Below are 10,602 nucleotides of genomic sequence, written 5' to 3'. Positions count from 1 at the left end.
GGAAACACAAGGACAGGCACCAGTAATAGCATAGCAGTCCCACCAAGTTACAGGTCCAGAAGGGAAGCTATATAATAAATAAGTGCCTCAGAGGATTATGCGTGTGGTACTTAAATATCATAGGCTTGCCTGAAGAGGTGAGTTTTCAGGGAACGCTTGAACATTTGGAGGCTAGTGGAGAGTCTTATTGTGCGTGGAAGGGCATTCCATAGGGTGGGAGCAGCCCGATGACAGTCCTGTAATAGTGAATGGGAGCTAGTGATCCGTGCAGAAGAGAGACACAGAACTTTCTCAGAGCGTAGTGGTCGAGATGGGAAATATATTGTGATAAGTAAACGTACATAGAGAATGTAATTCGAGTCATTTACACAAGAAAATATTGTTATTTTCAGTTCAAACAAAATAAACAGTAGCACGATAGGATGAAAATAATGATAAAATGTTTTTAAAAACTATAGTAATACTTTAACTAGCGTAACCTTTTGAGTGCCATCATCTCTGTGAGAGATGTTCAAAATATTGGCTAAAAATGCCAGTGTCGCTCACATTTGTTATATAAATTGAAATAAAAAATATTGTGTGATAAAAAATGTCCAAATTCCCTGGGTAGGAAATAAAGGAGCACTCACCAAAAACTGTAAAAATCAATTTAGTGATTCATTTACAAGCGATAAACAAAAATAGAAAAAAACATACCAAGTGTTTGCTTTGTGGGACCAAAAAAAACCCCAACGTTTCAGTTCAGCTCCGTGGACCTTTGTCAAGGAGGAAGTCAGCAAAGTCAATGGTCATCCAGAAGAACAAGGGAGCCGTCGGTGCAGAGGTCTAGCTGCTTCAGCAGTCAGCAGCTAGACCTCTGCACCGACGGCTCCCTTGTGTGCATGCCCCCTTTCGGGAATGGGCCGTGCGGGAGTCCCAGGTCGAAACACCATCATGTTTGGAGGTATGCAGGTGTGTGAAATTGTTATGGCCTGTGTATACAGTAGTGACTGGTATATCAGGTATATATATATATATATATATATATATATATATATATATATATATATACACTATGGCTATAGTGGCTTGTGACCACATTGTTTAAACAGACAATGTGTGCAGAGCCCCTACAATGTCTGTTTAAACAATGTGGTCACAAGCCATAGGGCACCCCAAAACTAGGAAAGGTGAGTGCCGATGTTAAGTGTGTATATTGTTTATTAGATTCATTTTTTAAATTAGTCTTATTGTGGTCACATTCTCTCATGCACCCTGTTTTAACTAAGATTCCATAGCTTATGTTAACCATTTCCCTAGATGATTAGTGACAGGTGTGTTGGTAGCTGCTCACCTATAAAAGCAAAGTGTGCTGTGAGCTTCAGACCAGATAGCATGCCTGGTATCAAACATTGATGTGATAGCTACTGTATGTGTATTGTAGCCATTTTCAGCGATAGTGTTAGGACCTACAGAAAAGTGGGGCCCCGTGAAAGGGGCTGCAGGCTTAAATGCATCGATCAATTCATGAACCAATTCTCCACTATTTATTATCAGTTAATTTAGTGTGTGCAGAGCCCCTACAATGTCTATATATATATATATATATAGAGAGAGAAAAGGGGTTTTCAGGGTGCGCTAGGACCTTTCAATTATTTAAGACAGTATGGTTTAAAATAGGAAAAGTTTAATAAACATTTGCTCACAGAGCATAGCAGTATAAACTTTCTATAAACTATATAATAAACTATTTCTTTAGTCGGAAATAGTATGTATTGATATATACTTTATTTAATTCTATGTATTTTTCTGCCAATCTCTACCCTACTTGCAGAGGTTGCTGAATTGATTATAATAGAGTGTCAATCTTATTCACTTCACCAGATTCCCCTTATCTATCTACAATTGAAAGTGGTCATTATAGCCGTATAACTTTGAATGGTTTCTCTATTTGTTTATTCATCTGTAAACAAGCTGGTGGTATGTACTTTTTTCATCATACTTCAAAAGGAAAATAATCTGTTTTGAATTAAGCGAAATGTTATACTGAGGATTTTATTGAACTTTAATTCTAGGACATTATGTTATAATCACCTAAGGACATCTCCTCTTTGTGAAATTTCTATATTTGGTTGGTGTCCAAACCCTAAACCATTGACTGGTATGTGATCCAAAGGACCAATATTTAATCGTTTTCCTTCTCCCTTTTCTTACACCTGCTCAACCTATTACCCTCTTCTTATTATTTGTTTTTATCCAATTTATGGACATTGTATTTATTTGTATTTACTGTAATTCACAGTGTGACCATCGTTGCCTACTGTAGTATTGTGCCCCTGAGGAAGTCGTGTTCACGACGAAACGCGTTGGGCCTATTGGGCGCATTTCGACTGTTGACCTGAATTGTGTTTATGTCATTTTATACATTGTAAAGTGTATCAATTCGACCTTTGTTTATACTGCTATGCTCTGTGAGCAAATGTTTATTAAACTTTTCCTATTTTAAACCATACTGTCTTAAATAATTGAAAGGTCCTAGCGCACCCTGAAAACCCCTTTTCTCTCTATGTCTATACTGGGTCCTATCTAACAGGGGACCCCCTCAGGGTTGCTGCTTAACTAAATTCACTGAGCGCATTGTGTGGCCTTCTTTTTCTCGATATATATATATATATATATATATATATCGAGAAAAAGAAGAAGGCCACACAATGCGCTCAGTGAATTATGTATATATATATGTCATAGTCTATGAATGGTGATTGGTACATTAGGTGGGTGATATTTGTGTGATTGGTTTATAGGTCACTGTGTTTAGCAACTTCCCAACAGCCTGAGAGCATATTACAGGAAGGAGCAGCTCTGTAGAACAGGGCATCAGATCCCACATTCCTTCTAGGTGAGTCATCATTTCATGCTAGGCACTAAGCATGTGGCACTGTAATCTGTGAAGGCTTAATAAATGGCTCTCCGTTTATAATCCAATTTGTATTGCCATATATAATAATACAATGTTAGGCACAGGATCAACTTTCTCAGCTTTAAGAGCTATAATTCTTTTTTCCATCTTCTCTAATTTAGTTCTCTGTCCCTTGAAGACGTGTAAAGCTAATGAGAAGTGTAAGAACTCTATAAATCATTGTACTCTTATGGGACAGAAATATGTATTGCTGAGGTGTTAAACATACCTTGTAGATGGCACACAGTAATGAGGAAAACATTCGCTGAGGGAAATCCTTGCTAAAAGCATAAGCTGGTGCAATGTGTAACTGTATCTTGTGGCACTCTCATAGATACGATGTGAGAGTGCTTCTATGCAGGGCGGCATTTCTGTATATCCGGTCACACATCGGGGCCTGTGTCCACATTTCTGCCTCATTCACTAACAGCTGTTATCTCCACTATTCACTGGCATGGCAGACTAACAGTCATGTCTTCCCTAGCATTGAAATCAAGCCAGGCTCTGAAGCATTTTTTTGGGCCATCCTGGGCACAAAAAAACATGTAAAAAGCTAGACAGTATGGTACAATATCTAATGGGCATTGCCAGGGGCATAGCTGCCTCCCCTCCTGCATTCTGCAGGAGACTCCCTGAAACAACAGCAATCTCCCTCTCTCCCTCATTAGTCTAGCAATCTTCCTGTCACCTAGCCCACATTACACTGTTACATTTTGTGGGAAAAAAGGAATGAGCGATAGATACATTTACATTGAATCATCAGCACAATTTCCCAGCACTTTACCAAGTATAGTAACTCTTACCAACTGCTTTGGGGCTCATCTACATTTGGATATAAGTCATTTTAAAAGATTCCTCTCAGATGTAGCAGTACACACCCACGCTTCTAGGTGCCACGTTCACAATCTCATTTCACAATATCTCCATATATGGAACTAGACATGCCCTTTGGGTAAGGCATGACACGCCCCTTCAGTGGGGCGCTGTGTAAAATTCTACTACCAACTATAATCTCCCTGAAACTAGTCTTCAAAAGTAGGCAAGTATGGCCAGGAGCATACGCCTAGGGGCAATAGAGTTGCTCCGGGCTCCAAGCAACACCAGTGTGGTTCACAGTTGGATCCATTTGTGGCCACTGCTCTGCCAATAGAGCTTTGCAGTGCAACCGGCACTGCAGCACAGTGAATCGTCTCTGTCCCAGCAACATTGCACAGTGTAACCCTCCTACCAGTGCCTAATACTAACCATAGGGATTCATCTGTATTTTGAACCTTGGAATTCCACAGCCAGTAATGTGTCTGTTGGGATACTAACTACATCCCATCCAGAGTAACCTGGTGGTTACAAAGATGACCAACTGTCACACAGATGATCTGATGCTGCAACCTCAGACACAGCATAAGATCAGAGAAGACGGTAGGTGGGGTCTGGTAACACAGGATGCCTCCTGCGGCATATTATTGCTCAGCCACTGAGTCCATCCTAGAATTAGGCCCATAGTTCCAGACCACAGTCCCCATTGTGAATAATGGGTATTTCAGTATGCTGCACCACATAGCTTAATGCAGGAGATATCTGTAAAATCCCATACTGCTTCCACATGATTTAAGGAACAGATGAGCTTGAAAAGTCAGCCCTGTTATTATCCTATTTGTAGTTGCCAGCTAGCGCTCACTGATGCCGTTTAATAGCAATGCCATTACAATTACTGTATTATTTATTTGCCTTTAACGAGATTTCTTAATGGTTACTTATATTTACCCTTGTGGATACTCATAATTGCCTGTAGACAAGTTTAAGCCCTAAATTGAAAGTGACTCAAACCACGGCAGTAAGAGACTGTCAGGGGGAAATGACTAAGTTTGATTTGGTACGAACATTCGTCGTACCCATTCTATATGTAGTAGGGATGGGTTCCGTGATCAGCTGATTTACAATCATCTGTATTCAGCTGTTACAAATGGCTACGCCATCCATAGAACATGGCCATAGTATCTGATTGGCAGATTTACAATCATTTGTACTGGTGAATTAGAATACGAATTCACCAGTAAATACGAATGTCAAATAGAACATGTTTTTTGTTCGTATTTGTCTGAAGCCTGCATGGATCAATCAGATTCCTGCTGGCTTCCAAGTGTAAAAAATAGATAAAATAAATAATAATAATTTTAAAAAAAAATGGCGTGGTGTCCCCCCTGCCCGGCTATAACCAGCCCCGGGCTCAATGAACCTGTCCTGGTTGTAGAAATTCAGGGGAGAAAAAAGTGGTGTCCCTCCATATTTCTATAACCAGCACCAGGCTCATGGGCCGGTCCTGGTTCCCAAAAAATGGGGGACAAAATAACTAGGGGTCCCCCGTATTTTGACAACCAGCACTGGGCCCAAATAGTCAGCAGGCTAATGTCACAACCGGGGGACCCTTTTTATTTATGTTCCTCCAGCCAAAGGATTACCCCTGACTGGTCAGCCCCGGCCGGGACCCTGAGGGAGGGGCCTACAGAAGCGGACTGGCCTACATTGGAACCTATAGGTAAGTATGTATGAGTGAATGTAGTATATAGTTGTATTTTTCGACGGTGTCTGTTTGTGCTATTTAACTATTGGTTACGTTGTAGAACAAGTAGCAGCAGGCCCTTTAATGCACTGCATGCTGGGACTAGTGGTTCGCCAAGCCCCTTTATTTATTTTTTCTATATTTTTTTTACATAGGGCAACATTGTACGGATTTGACTGACCCATGCGATGCTGCCGCATCATATGTATTTGGCAGCCATTAAAAACTAGGGCGTAACTCATTTTAGAAGGCAGATGGAATCAGGGGGAGACAGAGGGTGTCAATCAAAGAGAGAGATGGAGAAGAAAGAGAGAGAGAGAGGGGTGTGAGCAGCAGTGAGAGAGTATCAGGGAGAGAGAGAGACAGAGGGGGAGATTCTCTAAAAATGTGGTAAAAACCCCGTTATTTACCGCATTTTGGGATGCTCTAAACATCCCCTGCTAGGTTACCGTGACGGGGGGCATCGCCAGAAAAATCTGGTGATGCCCCATAGAAGCCTATAGGCTTCTACCGCGACCCGCACTGACCCCCGCTCCCCCGCACCGACCCCCCCTCACCTGTATTCGGGCAGAATAGAGCTGTGCTGCTCCGGGGCGGACCACATTTAAATCCTCACACACAGACATTGCATTTCTCCCCCATTCCTCATTATCCAGGGCAGTAAAATCCGTCAGTCGGGCGCCGGCCGTATTGGGAGCTGGTGAGTCATGGATGCTCTTGACCTGTCCTTGGACTCCCTGCGTAAATGCCCCCCGGGCTACAGCTGCCTTTTCAGGCATTGTGTATCATGAGCAGCTGGTGCTGGGGGACTAGTAGCCGGGTTCTACTGCCACGTCAGGCCCGGCAGCTGCAGGGCCATCTACTGTTGGGCGGTCTAGGCGGCTGGCTTTGTCTTGCCCTGTCCCCGTCTCCTTCCCTACCAGGCATAATAAGAAAACTACCAGCCCCCTGCTGCAGCAGCACTACTAATTAAAAAGACATAATACATTTTTCAAAAGGTTGCAGGGGATTGCCTGCTTGGCCCTCGAGCCCCCCAGCTGCCGGGCCCCATAGCAGTTGCATCCTCTGCACCCTCTATAGTTACGCCACTGGCACAGAGCACATTGCACCATGTGTGGGCACCTTTACACTATATCATACTTGCCTACTTTAAAAAAAAGCATGTCAGCATACCTCCCAACTTTTAAATCCTGGGGATTGGGATGCCCGTGTGGCGTCTCGATCCCCGGGGACTAGTATGATGGAACACATGACTGCACTGAATGCTCCAAGGACAATGTCAGACGTGCAACACAGTGATTTCATTTCAGAGCAAGGTCGCGCTGATGGAGGGGAAGGACAAAGGGATCTGTAACTTACTACTTTTAACACTTTCTCTGCAGTTCTATTTCACAAATCGCTGCACCAAGCAGTACTGGTAACTTTCTGTCCTCGCTCTCTGTAGGCACCGCAGCTCTTTGCTTACCAGCAGGTCGAACATGTTTGGAATTATTGTATGTATACATTAATGTTCTGGATTGTGAAAAAGAATAATCTCAGTGGTCATTTATCATTTTGTTATTATATGGGAAAGGAATACATTGTGAGCCAAAGAATAAATACATTTATCTTCACAAATTCCTTCTAACCTCTGATAAATCATTATGGAACACAGCTAGCAATGACATACTGTAGCCAAGGTGAGGGCTGGAAACTGAGTGTTCTATTGTGTTCATGCCAACTCTAACTCATTTATTTCATTTGTACTGAAGGCTGTAGGCGCGGAATGGGTCAGCTGACCACGCTATTAGATGTAGGATCCCAGGTACTTTGGGTTTGGATGGGTTTAGTAATCTGCAGTATACAGTAGTTCTGGCAGATGATGCTAATAGGGACTTTATATAAACTCCAGTATGTTTCTGGCTTGGGCAGCGCGGGGCGGACAGGGGGTCCCATCGGCAGGTGGGAAGTCAGCGGCGGGGTCCCTGCAGTGGATGGGAAGTCAGCGGCAGGGTCCCTGTGGCGGATGGGAACTAGTAGCGCTACTAGTTCCCATCCACCGCAGGGCCCCCTCTGCCTCTCCCGTGCTACCCGGATCCCCACTGCCCAGATATCCGGGGGGGAGTTACCGGAAATTTTGTTGTCCACCTTAATCCGGCCCTGAGTAAGCACATTAAATAAACAATGTAAATAATAATCATTGTGTCAGTACATGTTTGTTATTGTGTTTGTCACCACAAACACAATTCTGTAACTGCCATTGTATCTTTGTATTACTTCAAATTAGAGAGGAGCGGGTTCAGTTCCTAGAGAACCAAACCCCCGAACTTACCTGATCTGAGGCCAGCTCATGGTTTTGTGCCATTATCCGGATCTAGAACAGGCCGAACATTATCATCCCGCTGTCGGATCCTTGCGAGACCCAGACCAGCGCATCACTTTCACTATAGGCCAACACGCACAGCGATGTGTGTCTCATTTCTAAGTGATCTAGTCAAATGAAGTCAGATCGCTTAGAAAATAGCCCTTTATTGCTACGTGTTGGCCCCATTGGTGAGCCAGATGTGTACTTTTGGTGTAAGAAATAAAGGTGGCATGTAATTGGTTACATTCCCTAGTCCATGTTCTATTGCTGCTTGATTTGTTCCATAACACATCTATGTATAATGAATGCTTCAAGTCTGAGCTAAACACACATATGGATGTAATGTAGCAATAAAAGGGCTTAAATAATGTCTTAATTATATTGCTCTATATACCATAAACAAATGGACAGTACTGCAAATTGATCACAGCTATACCCAATCAGGAAGGAGGCTCCAGAACTTGTTCTATGGTCTTTTTTTTTTTAAATCCACATTCCCTTTGCCCTATAACTGATCATTGTTTTCCTTTCTGCTGCATTCTAGTAGAAAAAGAAGCATACATTGGGGTACATGTAATAGGTTCCTAGTTTGACGAAGGTTTGGGATGTTGGCCGAACTCGAAGTGATGTGGATGCATGTATGAGGTCTCAATAAGCAAAGAACTATATAGTAGCATATGAAAGTTCTGTTATCAACTGAAGGTATACAAAAAGATAAACAAATGAATCAAAAGGCTCCTTGAAAATTTAAATAAATTAATGTTTTGTATTTATTTATTTATACCACCTTTGTTGTAAAATTACACGTTTTTTTTAATTACCTATAGGCTCTGATTCATTTTGGCTCATAATGAGCTGAACTTCCGATGTTGCGGGTCAGTGAAAATATGCATGTGCAGAATCACAGTGCAAACGCCTTCAGAGATAATACATTTGCCAAGATGTTGGCACACAGCAGTGTAGACACCCGGCATGCAGAGGACTGGGGCATGGAGACGCCAATCGTTTCCTGGCGAGGGGCTGCCTTTCGCAGTGCCGGCAGGCGGCATTTACCTCTCTAAGCATCGAAGTGAGTCAACGTGAATCAGGCCCATAAATTCTCAGCTTTGATTTGTAGTTGGCCTTTTATACTTTTTGTCTGTTACATTATTATCTTAATAAGCAGTATTCACTTTTTTTTACTACTTTATTCACAATAAGTGATATATTTATTTGTCATTAGAAGTTAATATTATACTATTGTTTAAAGCAAGATAATTCAATCTAATTTATTATACAGAGTACAGATAATGTTGTCGAGATTTATGTATTTATTGGTATGATAGCTACTTGTATCCTTATGTTTGAGATTTTATGACATCTGTGCAAAGACTTTTTGCCCCTCTAATTTGTTAGAAGGGCACACGTGCATTTTAAATTTACATACAGTATAGCTTGAGGTTTCTTCTTTTGTAATGTTTTTTTTTATCAGTTTTATTCTAGGTTTTTAGCATTTAGAGAAATGGAATATAACTCACGTCAACCAGTAACAATTTAGTTACAGTTATCTACATGCAGTTCAGCAGAGATGGATAATTCTAGGTGCTAATTATTCTAGGATAATTGTAGGTACCTGTGGCAAAACATGGGTGGTAGGGAATATAGATTGTAAGCTCCAATGGGGCAGGTACTGATGTGAATGTTCAAATATCCTCTGTTAATAATAAATATTGTTTGCCGGGAGTTCAAACGTAAATCATTGATAACATGTTTGGGGCTTAAAAAGCTCAGCAGGGTCCACGACTGACAGACATGTGTAAAATATCTTTGCCATGTGAGCTTCCCATTCCCATAAGAGCTAGCAGCAGAGAATAGAACAGATCTAGACTGTTGGACCCCACGAGAGACCCCACACCCGCAGGAAGAATAATTTAAGGGAGATGTATCAAACATTGTAAAGAAATAAATTATCGAATCAACCAGCTCCCGACATTTTTCAAACATAGCGTATGAAATGACAGCCATGGGCTGATTGGCTGTTACTTATCTCAGTCTACTTTATCTCTCTCCAAGGTTTGACTAGAATTTTCTTAAAATTAAAAAATATGCACATTTAACTCTATAATGACTCATTTCAAAATATAAAATTCCAATCACTGAATTCTTGCATTTTTTTTCTTGTGCTTTAATGCTAAAAACAGCAGTTTAGTAACTTTTGGGCCTGGATAGGTTTAACATATTTTAAGCAATTTCCATGAGGCTGCAACTGTCTCCTTTCTCTGCATAGAAGCAGCTTTGATGTTCACGGGACCAAAAATAATCTGTAGCCGAACATAGCGGTAGAAGATCCACGAGTCTGGACCTACCTGTAGCCAATCAGAGCATTGCAATGTTTACAACACTAAGGTTAAGCGGTGCCAACTGTAATAGAACAACAACACAATATACGTGTGAACATGTCTATCGCCCTAATTAGGTCATATATCAAACTTCATTAATTCTTACCCAGGTGCTGTGTTTATCATGCCAGAAAGCCTGTTGCCTGCCCACACCCCAAAGTGATTTCCCGGTAGGCTGTTGATAGGAAAGATCAGCAGATACCTGTAATAACTGAGGAAGGCTCCATAAATTAATAAATTAATTAATTAGTTAATTTGCATTCACATGTTCTCAAAATGCCTGGAGGACACAATGGGAGGGTAAAGATTTATTTTTAGACAAATAGATTTCTACCAAAACAGTTATGATTGAGACAGAGGTTTGAGCTGATGTGCTCACTCGAAT

At 41.5% G+C, this 10,602-nt stretch overlaps 1 long non-coding RNA gene across 2 annotated transcripts; it reads left to right on the top strand.

Moving 5' to 3' along the window:
* Positions 1-1,863: 1,863 nt before the first annotated feature.
* LOC146007247 (uncharacterized) lies at positions 1,864-2,486 on the top strand. Of its 2 annotated transcripts, none has more exons than XR_014444299.1 (2): positions 1,864-1,959; positions 2,282-2,486. It is a non-coding gene; the product is annotated as an uncharacterized LOC146007247 (long non-coding RNA). The 2 variants fall into 2 exon arrangements; XR_014444298.1 differs by having other exon boundaries at positions 1,949-2,140.
* Positions 2,487-10,602: the final 8,116 nt, after the last annotated feature.

Source organism: Crinia signifera, chromosome 6, assembly GCF_055691185.1.
Source record: "Crinia signifera chromosome 6, ASM5569118v1, whole genome shotgun sequence".
NCBI lineage: Eukaryota > Metazoa > Chordata > Amphibia > Anura > Myobatrachidae > Crinia > Crinia signifera.
Note: the sequence above shows the minus strand (reverse complement) of the source record. Positions and strands in the feature narration are given on the sequence as shown.